The following is an 11,204-nucleotide window of genomic DNA, read 5'->3' on the forward strand; positions in this document are numbered from 1 at the left end:
GCCGTCCATGTCTCCGCTTTAAAGACGTCTGCAAACGCGACATGAAGTCCTGTGACATTGATCACAAGTCGTGGGAGTCAGTTGCCAGCAATCGCCAGAGCTGGCGGGCAGCCATAAAGGCGGGGCTAATGTGTGGCGAGTCAAAGAGACTCAGCAGTTGGCAGGAAAAAAGACAGAAGTGCAAGGGGAGAGCCAACTGTGTAACAGCCCCGACAACCAATTTTATCTGCAGCACCTGTGGAAGAGTCTGTCACTCTGGAATTGGCCTTTATAGCCACTCCAGGCACTTCTTCACAAACCACTGACCACCTCCAGGCACTTACCCATTGCCTCTTGAGACAAGGAGGCCAAAGAAAAAAAAAGAAAAAAATTCTGTACAATTCTGGGAATCACATTTCAGGAAGTCCTTGGAGGGGGTACAGAGGAAATTTACCACGTTAATACCAGGGGTGTGAGGTTTCAGTTACATGGTGAGATTGGAGAAGCTGGAATTGTTCGTTTTAGAGCAGAGAAGTTTAAGAGCAGACTGAACAGAGATATTAAAAATAGAGAGGTTGTGTTTGAGTGAGTCTGGAGAATCTGTTTCCTCTGGCAAGTGTCAGCAACCAGAGATCACAGATTTAAAATAATTGGTAAATGAAGAGAGGGAATGGAACAAAAAGGGTTGTTAAAATCTGGAATGCATGACATGAAATATTGGTGGAAGCAGATTCCAAAGGAATTTTTAAATGGCTGGGACAATGGGTGTGGGTGCGGGGCCAGGTCAGTGGTTGCGGGTGCGGAGCTGGGTCAGTGGGTGCGGGGCAGGGTCAGTGGTTGTGGGTGCGGGACTGGGTCAGTGGTTGTGGGTGCGGGACTGGGTCAGTGGTTGTGGGTGCGGGGCTGGGTCAGTGGTTGTGGGTGCGGGGCTGGGTCGGTGGGTGCGGGGCTGGGTCGGTGGATGCGGGGCGGTGGGTGCGGGGCTGGGGCGGTGCGTGTGGGGCAGGGTCAGTGGGTGTGGGGCTGGGTCAGTGCGTGTGGGGCAGGGTCAGTGGGTGTGGATGTGGGACTGGGTCAGTGGTAGTGGGTGTGGGACTGGGTCAGTGGTTCTGGGTGCGGGACTGGGTCAGTGGTTCTGGGTGCGGGGCTGGGTCGGTGGGTGTGCGGCTGGGACAGTGGGTGTGGATGTGGGACTGGGTCGGTGGGTGCGGGGCTGGGTCGGTGGGTGCGGGGAAGGGTCAGTGGGTGTGGATGTGGGACTGGGTCAGTGGGTGTGGATGTGGGACTGGGTCAGTGGGTGTGGGTGCGGGGCTGGGTCGGTGGGTGCGGGGCTGGGTCGGTGGGTGTGGGTGCAGGGCTGGGTCGGTGGGTGTGGGTGCGGGGCTGGGTCGGTGGGTGTGGGTGCGGGGCTGGGTCAGTGCGTGTGGGCAGGGTCAGTGGGTGTGGGTGCGGGACTGGGACAGTGGTTGTGGGTGCGGGACTGGGACAGTGGTTGTGGGTGCGGGACTGGGACAGTGGTTGTGGGTGCGGGACTGGGTCAGTAGGACAGAGGAACAACAGGTGAACTGTACAGGGACGATGTGAAGGGAAGCTCAGGTTACTGATCCTCACTGCAAAGAAAATATCCATTTCAGGAGAAGTTGGATAAACACACAAGTGAGAAAGAATTAGAAGGATACACTGATAGGGCTTGAGAAAAGGGTGGGTGGAGTCTCATGTGGAGCAGTTGGGTCGAATAACCTGTTTATATGTTCTGTTAATTCCATTTAAAAATTCTATTTAAAAAGGGAAGTGACAATTCCGCATATTTTGTAGCTTTGCTGTAATTCTGGAGACTGCAACAAGCAAACTGCTCTGGTGGAACTGAGAGATTCCAGTCTCCCATCCAGAGTGTGTGGAATATTCAAAGTGACCTGAGTTTAACAGCTTCTATAACTTTAAGCACAAAGGTGAATTGGGTTTTTCAGCGGAGAGGATTTGATCAGAGACTTGCCCAGTTTGACCTGTGGATGAAGATTTAGACATGTGTCTCTCCATCTCCAGCCTCCCTTTCCTCTCAATGTTTTGTCACCTCCCGAATCACTGTTCCTCTTCCTCACAACTCTGTATTTAAATCTTTCCAATCAGGTTTCCGCTCCTGTCACAGCACTGAACTGATAATCAAATCACAAATAACACCTTCTCTGACTGTGATAAACTATCCCTCCTCATTCTTCTCGACCTCTGCAGTCATTGACACAGTCGAGCACAACATCCTCTTTCACTACCTCTCTTTCATTTGTTAAGGGCAAATTGTTTTTCACTAACCTGCTTGAGTTTTTTGATGAGCTAACAGAGAGGGTTGATGATGGTAATGTGGTTAATGTGGTGCTCATGGACTTCCAAATGCCATTTCATAAAGAGCCACAAAACAGGCTTGTCAGCAAAATTAAATCCTGTGGAATAAAAGGGACAGGAGCAGCATGGATACAAAATTGGCTGAGTAACAGGAAACAGAGTTTTGTAACTGGTGGAAGGTATGTAGTGGGGTCACCAGGGGTTGGTGTTGGGATCCCTGCTTTTCTCGATATATATTAATGACTGAGTCTTCGATGTAGAGGGTACAATTTCAAAATTTGCAGATGACACAAAACGTGGAAATATGGTCAACTGTGAAGAGGATCGTGATAAACTGCAACAGGACATAGACAGACTGGTGGAATGGATGTGCAGAGGGACCTGGGGGTATATGTGCGCAAATCATTGAAGGTGGCAGGATGATAAAGCAGATGGGATCTCTTCTTTGGCCTCCTTATCTCGAGAGACAATGGGTAAGCGCCTGGAGGTGGTCAGTGGTGTGTGGAGCAGTGCCTGGAGCGGCTATAAAGGCCAATTCTAAAGTGACAGACTCTTCCACAGGTGCTGCAGAAAAAATTTGTTTGTCGGGGCTGTTACACAGTTGGCTCTCCCCTTGTGCCTCTGTCTTTTTTCCTGCCAAATGCTCAGTCTCTTCGACTCGCCACACTTTAGCCCCGCCTTTATGGCTGCCCGCCAGCTCTAGCGATTGCTGGCAACTGACTCCCATGACTTGTGATCAATGTCGCAGGACTTCATGTCCATTTGTTTGCGTTGGTCAGTGATTGTGTCCCCTGATTTAGATTTGAGGGGGGCGATCTTCTTGATGGTTGGCCCAAGGGCTCTCTTCATGCCATCATACATTGCTCTCATGTTTCCGGTGTCTGAGGCCAGCTGAATATGACTGCATAGGTGTTGCCAGTAATCGTTTGCGCAGCACCTGGCTGTTCTTTGTGCAGTGCTTCTGGCTGCTTTAAGTGCTACGGAAGTTAACTCGCTGGGGGCTTTCTTGTAGTTCAACAGTGCAATGCGCTTAGAGGCTATGACAGGTTCCAGCTCTTCATTTTGAGATTGAAACCAGTCTGCATTTCTCTTTCTCTTTTGCCGTAAGTGGTCAAAGCTGACTCATAGATGGCGTCTCTGATGTGGGCCCACTTGGTCTCAGCATCCCCTGTGGGAGTGTTTTGAAGGGCTGATGCAAGTGAATTTAGAAATTTTTGTAACAGCTGTGGGTGAGAAATTCTGCTCGTGTTGATGCGCGGGTGGCCCTTCTGCTTGGAATGATGCAACTTCTTTGGTCTGAGTCTAACCTTGCTGCACACCAGGGAGTGGTCGGTGTCGCAGTCCGCACTGTGGAAGCTGCATGTGATTTGAACGCTGTTTAAGGCGGCTCGCCTTGTGACAATGAGGTCTAGCTGGTGCCAACGACGTGATCTTGGGTGCCTCCATGAAACCTGGTGACAGGGTTTAGTGTGAAAGAACGAGTTGATAAAGCAGGATGATAAAGCAAACGGGATCTGGGGCTTTATAAATGGGGGTATGGAGTACAGAACACAGAAGTTATGTTAAACCTGTATAAAAAACTGGTTTGACCTCAACTGGAGTATTGTGTCCAGTTCTGGGCACCACATTTTAAGAAGGATATGAAGGCATTCAAGAGCGTGCAGAAAAGATTCACGTAAATAATTCCAGGGATAAGGGACTTCAATTACATGGAGAGATTGGAGAAGCTGGGGCTGTTCTTGGAGAAGAGAACGTTGAGGGGAGATTTGATAGAGGTGTTAAAAATGATGAGGGATCTGGCCAGAGCTGATAGGGAGAAACTGTTCCCATTGGTGAAGGGTCGAGAAGCTGAGGACACTGATTTAAGGTGATTGGCAAAAGAAACATGGAAAAAGTTTTTTTATCCAGGGAGTGGTTAGGATCTGGAATGCACTGCCTGAGAGTGTGATGGAGGCAGATTCAATCGTAGCTTTCAAAAGGGAATTTGATAATTGTCTAAAGAAAAGACATTTGCAGCACTCCAGGGAAAAGGTGGGAGAGCAGGACTGGGAGTGTTGCTCTTGCAGAGAGCTGGCCGAATGGTTATAGCACAGAAGGAGGCCATTCTATGATTTTGTGACTCTATGATTGTCCAGCTCAGTGGGATTGACCTCACTTGCTTTCACTTTTACCCATCCAATGATAGCCAGACGATCTTCATCAATGGCTTCTTCTCCCACTGCCACACTGTTACCTCTGGAGTTCCCCATGGATCTGTCTTCACTTTCTCTGCTTCTTGCTGCTCCTTGAAGACAAGTGATCAGCTTTCACATGTACACTGACAACACACTGCTCTAACACTCCACCACCTCTCTTGGCCCCTCTACTGCCTCTGCTTTATGAAGCTGCTTGTCCAACATCCATTTTTAAATGTACTGCACATTTCTCCAATGAAACATTGGGAAGACTGAAGACATTGTGGAAAACCATCGTTGTAATTCAGCAGTCAACTCTACCACTTACACATTTATAGCATTTTTCTGAGATTGTAAGATCCCTTCAATCATAAGGTCAGAAGTAGGGATGTTCGCTGATAATTGCATAATGTTCAGCACCATTTGCAACTCCTCAGATACCTAAGCAATCTGTGTAGAGATGCAGCAAGACCTGGACATGATCCACACTTGGGCTGAATCCCTCCACTATCAACACCTTGGGGTTTACCAGAACTGAACTGGAGTAGTCATATAAATACTGTGGCTACAAGAGGCAGCTCAGAGGCTAGGAATCCTGCAGCGAGTAACTCCCCAAAGCCGGTCCATCATCAACAAGACAAGTCAGGAGTGTACCAGGACACCCAGATTCCTCTGTACTGTACAGTTCTGCAGTCTCTCTCCATTTCAACAATATACTGCTTTTTATTCTTCCTGCTAAAGTGGACAAGCTCACATTTTCCCACAATATACTCCATCTGCCAATTTTGTGCTCACTCACTTAACCCATCAAAATCTTTTTGTAGACTCTTTATGTCCTCTTGACAGCTTACTATCCAACCTATCATTGGACAGACACATGACAGGTTAACTTCAATGCTGAGAAATGTGAAATGATGGATTTTGGAAGGAAGGCTGAGTGATATAAACTAAATAGTGCAATGTTAGATTGGGTGCCAGGACAGAGAGACCTGGGATTTCATCTATGTTACCTTTTGTACTGTAAAGCTCAATTTGGGGATGGGAATCTGTGAGTTGTACCTTGCTTCTCATCCTGAAACTTTTTTTTTTATTTCCAAAATATACTTTATTCATAAAAATCTGTAAAAATTACATTATTAGTTTCAAACAGCACCAAGTCAAAAAGTACAAACAGTGCAAAGAAGGTCCGTTTGCTTCATTACAATCATGAATTGCTTCACAACCCTTCCATTTCATATTTGTCATGCCAATTACATTTTTACATTTTTACATTTTACAGCAAATGAAAATTTTCCTGATACAGTTCGAGGGGTTTCCCATGGATCCAGCCCCTCAGTTCAGCTTTGTGGGGGGACCTTACACTGTGGTATTTTCCCATTGAGCCTTTGCTGCGGCTGCCCCAAGCTTTAGTGCGTCCCTCAGCACGTAGTCCTGCACCTTGGAATGTGCCAGTCTGCAACATTCGGTGGTGGACAACTCTTTGTGCTGGAAGACCAGCAAGTTTCGGGCAGACCAAAAGGCGTCTTTCACCGAATTGATAGTCCTCCAGCAGCAGTTGATGTTTGTCTCGGTGTGTGTCCCTGGGAACAGCCCATAGAGCACAGACTCCCGTGTTACAGAGCTGCTTGGGATGAACCTCGACAAAAACCACTGCATCTCTTTCCACACCTGCTTTGCGAAGACACATTCCAGGAGGAGGTGGGCGACCGTCTCTTCCCCACTACAGCCACTGCGGGGGCATTGTGCAGAGGAGGCGAGACTTCGGGCGTGCAGGAAGGATCTGACGGGAAGGGCTTTTCTCACCACCAGCCAAGCTACATCTTGGTGCTTGTTTGATAGTTCTAGTGATGAGGCATTCCGCCAAATAACTTTGGCGGTCTGCTCGGGGAACCATCCGACAGGATCCACCGTCTCCTTTTCTCATAGGGCCTTGAGGACATTCTGTGCAGACCACTGCCTGATGGATCGGTGGTCGAAGGTGTTTTCCCACGGAAACTGCTCCACGAAGGATAGGTGGTACGGGACGGTCCAACTGCATGGAGTGTTCCGCGGCAATGTGACCAGGCCCATCCTTCGCAACACCAGGGACAGATAGAACCTCAGCACGTAGTGACACTTGGAGTTTGCGTACTGGAGATCTACACACAGCTTGATGCAGCTGCACACGAAGATGGTCATCAGGATTAGAGCAACGTTGGGTACGTTTTTTCCGTCCTTTTCCAGAGGTTTGAACATCATGTCCCTCCGGACCCGGTCCATTTTAGATCCCCAGATGAAGTGGAAAATGGCTCGGGTGACCACCACAGCGCAGGAGTGGGGTATGGCCCAGACCTGCGCCATGTACAGCAACAACGTGAGCGCCTCGCACCTGATGACCAGGTTCTTACCCACAATGGAGAGAGATCGCTGCTCCCACATGCTCAACTTTTGTTGTACCTTGGCTACTCGCTCCTCCCAGGTTTTGGTGCACGGCCCAGCACTTCCGAACCATATCCCCAGCACCTTCAGGTAGTCTGACCTGACGGTGAAGGGGACAGAGGATCGGTCAGCTCAGTTCCCAAAGAACATGGCTTCGCTCTTGCCGTGGTTAACTTTGGCTCCCGAGGCCAGTTCGAACTGGTCGCAGATGCTCATCAGTCTGCGCACGGACTGCGGATCCGAGCAGAAGATGGCGACGTCATCCATGTACGGGAGGTTTGAACCTGAGTGCCTCCGCTGCCTGGGATTGTCACCCATCTTATGCTTGCATCCTTCCTAATAGACTCAGCAAAGGGTTCAATACAGCAAGCAAAGAAGACTGGGGAGAGAGGACAGCCCTGTCTGACTCCAGATTGGATCGGGAAACTTTCCGATTCCCACCCATTGATTGAGACTGCGCTACTGATGTTTGCGCAGAGCACTTTGATCCAATTGCAGATTCCCTCCCCAAACCCCATTTTGGAAAGCACGTCCATCATGTAGGTGTGCGATATCCTGTCAAAAGCCTTCTCCTGGTCCAGGCTGATGAGGCAGGTTTCCACCCTCCTGTCCCACACATAGGCGATCGTATCCTGAGTAGCGCGAGACTATCAGAGATCTTCCTGCCGGGTACAGTACAGGTCTGATCAGGGTGGATCACCAACTCCAGAGCAGACTTGACTCGACTGGCTATGACTTTGGACAGAATCTTGTAGTCAACCTTAAGCAGTGAGATGGGCCGCCAATTTCTGATTTCTGCCCTCTCCCCCTTCCGCTTGTAGATGAGGGCGATGATGCCTTTCCTCATGGATTCTGACATGCTGCCAGCCAGGAGCATACTCTCGTATACTTCCAGCAGGTCCGGGCCGACCCAGTCCCACAGGGCCGAGTACAACTCAACCGGTAAGCCGTCGCTTCCGGGAGTTTTACTCGTCTCGACGGACTCGACGGCCTTTGTCAGCTCGTCCAGAGTTAGCGGCTTGTCCAGTCTCCCCCTCGTGCTGTCATCTAAGACCTCTGTGATAGATGCCAGGAAGGACTGGGAGGCTCTGCTGTCTGTGGGCTTCGCGTCATACAGCCCAGCATAAAAGGATTTGCTGATCCTTAGTATGTCGGACTGCTAGGACGTTACTGAGCCATCTTCCTCCTTCAGGCTGCTGATAACAGAGCTCTCTCTGTGTACCTTTTGGAAGAAGTAACGCGAGCACGTCTCATCCTGCTCGATGGAGCGGACTCTGGACCGGAAGATGATCTTGGAGGCCACCGTGGCAAAGAGCGAGGCCTGCTGGCTCTTCACCTCTTGGAGGTCCTCCTTGACCTCGACCCCCATCGACTGCAACCGGAGCAGATTTTGCATACTTTTCTGGAGTCGGGACATTTCCCTCTGTCTCTCTCTCACCCTCTGAACACCTTTGTGGATGAAGAACCTCTTGATGTTCTCCTTGATCGCTTCCCACCAGTGAACTGGAGACTCAAAGAGGGGTTTCACGGTCCTCCAACCTTTGTAATCCCTTTTGAGTTCCTCCAATGTTCTCTGGGGTCAGCAGTGTAGCATTGAGCTTCCACGTCCCTCTGCCAATCTGCTGGTCGTCCTGTAAGTGACAGTCGGCCAGTAAGAGGTAGTGGTCGGAGAAGAACACCGGCTTGACGTCTGTGGATACGACCGTGACAGCAAGGGACACAAACAGGAAGTCAATCCTGGAATGGGCAGACCTGTCCGATCTTGACCATGTGTATCTGTGCTGCGCTCCGTCTGCAGGTTTGCTGAAAACGTCGTGCAGTTTGGCATCTTTAACTGTTTCTATCAGGAATCTGGACGTAGCGTACAGTTTGCTGTCGTCTCTGCTGGATCGCCCAGTCGCATCGATGATGCAGTTGAAGTCACCGCCTAGGATGACCGGCCTGGATGTCACCAGCAGCAGTGGGAGCTGCTGGAAGACGGTCAGCCGCTCGCTGCGTTGTACCAGGGCGTACACGTTGATCAACCGGAGTGGAGAGTTGTTGTACATTACGTCTGCTACGAGGAGTCCACCGCCCACCACCTCCTGAACTTCAGAGATGGTGAAGTTACCTACCCGCAGCAGAATACCCAGGCCGGAGGAACGGCAATCATTACCCCCTGACCAGATCGATGGGACCACCATCGCGACCACTGCCTGTAGGTGCTGAGGTGTGGTATTCCACACTCCTGCAGAAACAGTAGGTCAGCTTTGACCTTGGCAAGGTAATCCAAGGTTGAAACACATCACGTAGTGGATTTAATGCTACGCATATTAATGGAAGCAATTCTTACACCCATTTTTTAAAGGTTAGTTTTTGCTTCCCATACCATTTGTCCTTGCTAGTCCCAGTCCTTCGGGATGTTCCTGCATACCCATCGTGTGTTCCAGCTGTTTCACGTTGTTTGGGCTCAGAAACCCCTCCTGGTTTTTCATGCAGGGTTTGTTCCGCTGGGGTGACATCGCTGGGGGGGGGGGGGGGTCTTGTAGGCAGCAAGGATTGGGTTGTCCTCTGCTGCTTCCCTCTGTTCCTCTTCGGAAACATCACTCCTCCCGGCTTCACGGAGCTGAGGTGCGCCAGACGTGTCTTTGCTCTCGGTGTCCCGGAGCTGGGATGCGTTGGCCACGTCGTTACGTGTGGCGCTTTGGGGTTGGGGCAAGCCGGGCCCATCACAGCTTCCCGTGCCCGGGGGCTGGGATGCTTTATCTTCCATCTCCTTGGAGTTCTGCAGCCTCTTTTGAGGGGGCCGTCATTCCAGCATTTCCCCGTCCAGTGAAGAGGAGCTGTTGTAGTCTGTCTCAGAAGATAGCCTCCTCTTGCCACTGGTTTGGGTGGTGGCCTGTTCCGCTTTGGGATGTTTTTTCTTTGTGGTTTCCCTTTAGACCACTTGCCACTGACCAATTTGTCCATCTGCTGCCTCCTCCTCCATTGATTCTGTCTGTGGAGGAGGGGTTTCCGGGTGTTGGGTAGGTTTTGGGTCGCTGGTTTCAGCTGCCTCCCCTTTCTTCTCCTTCTCAGGTTGAAGTTCCTCACTGCGGAGAAGGTTGCTTGTCTCCTTTCGAACACCGGACGCCTTCGTCGAACCTTCTCCCGGCCTTTCCTTGGACCTTGCTGCCTGAGCATAATTGAGGCAGCGTTTGGGGCAAGTTTTGTAGAGATGGCCTGCCACACCGCACAAGTTGCAACACTTAGTCTGCTTACAGTCCTTGGTCTGATGGCCTTCCTCCTTGCAGTTCTTGCAAACAACCGTGCTGCAGTTGGCTCCCACGTGACCAGATTTGTCACAGGTGCGGCAAACTCTGGGCTGCCCAGCGTAGACCAAGAAGCCTCGACTTCCCCCGATAGCGAAGCTGGAGGGAGGGTGGATGATGGCTCCACTGGGATCGACCTTCAAGGTCACCTTGACCTGCCGTTTGCTGGTCCAAATCCCAAAGGGGTCCTTGACATCAGTGCTGCTGCCGGCCACCTCGACGTACCTGGCTAGAAAGGTGAGTACATCCACCACCGGAACATGGGGGTTGTAGAGGTGAATCGTCACCACCCGGTCCTATTGTGATGGAAGCGTGAAGAGCGGCTCCGCTGTGAGGATCGACAGTGGCGCCCGGTCCCCTTTCTCCTTGAACGCCTTCAGGAACTTGATGCATCCCGCCACGTTCCGGAACGTCACATCGAAGTATCCACTGCTGGGGAAATCCTGCAGGCAGAAGACGTCCAAAGCTTGAAATCCACAGCAATCAAGGAGGAGTTTCTTGATGAAGAAGGTGCGATCGACCGGTGCATCTCCTTCCTTGTCCTTCACCACCACTCGAACAGTGTTGCGCACTCCCTGGCCTGAAGCTCGAAGATTGGTTAGAGCCATTTTACTCAAAGCCTACCCAGGATCAAAAGGCAATGACCATGGTCTCTTCGCTGCCAAGTAAGCACTGATAAGAACAGATACTACACTTGATCTTAGCCAAAAGGCCAAGAACTCGCTCCTCATCCTGAAACGTGTTGGGAAATGTGTCAAAAGCTGTTTCCATTCAGACATTCCTGCATTGTGGAAATGTGAGCTATCTTTACAGAGACAGGAAATAGGGGTGTTTGAATGGACTTGCAGGTTCTGGTTGATGAGATAAGGTGAGAATTTGATTTGTGTCACTTGCAAATACACAGAATTGAAGGTATTTACAATTCACCACAAGAAGGGGGTTTAAACTAAATCAGCAGGGGAATGGGAACCTAAATTGTAGTTCCAGTGTACAGGCTGTTGAGAGT

At 50.4% G+C, this 11,204-nt stretch overlaps 1 pseudogene; it reads right to left on the reverse strand.

Moving 5' to 3' along the window:
* Nucleotides 1–10,791: 10,791 nt before the first annotated feature.
* On the reverse strand, nucleotides 10,792–10,919 carry LOC137345351 (U2 spliceosomal RNA; annotated as a pseudogene).
* Nucleotides 10,920–11,204: the final 285 nt, after the last annotated feature.

Source organism: Heterodontus francisci, chromosome 28 (genome assembly GCF_036365525.1).
Source record: "Heterodontus francisci isolate sHetFra1 chromosome 28, sHetFra1.hap1, whole genome shotgun sequence".
Taxonomy (NCBI): domain Eukaryota; kingdom Metazoa; phylum Chordata; class Chondrichthyes; order Heterodontiformes; family Heterodontidae; genus Heterodontus; species Heterodontus francisci.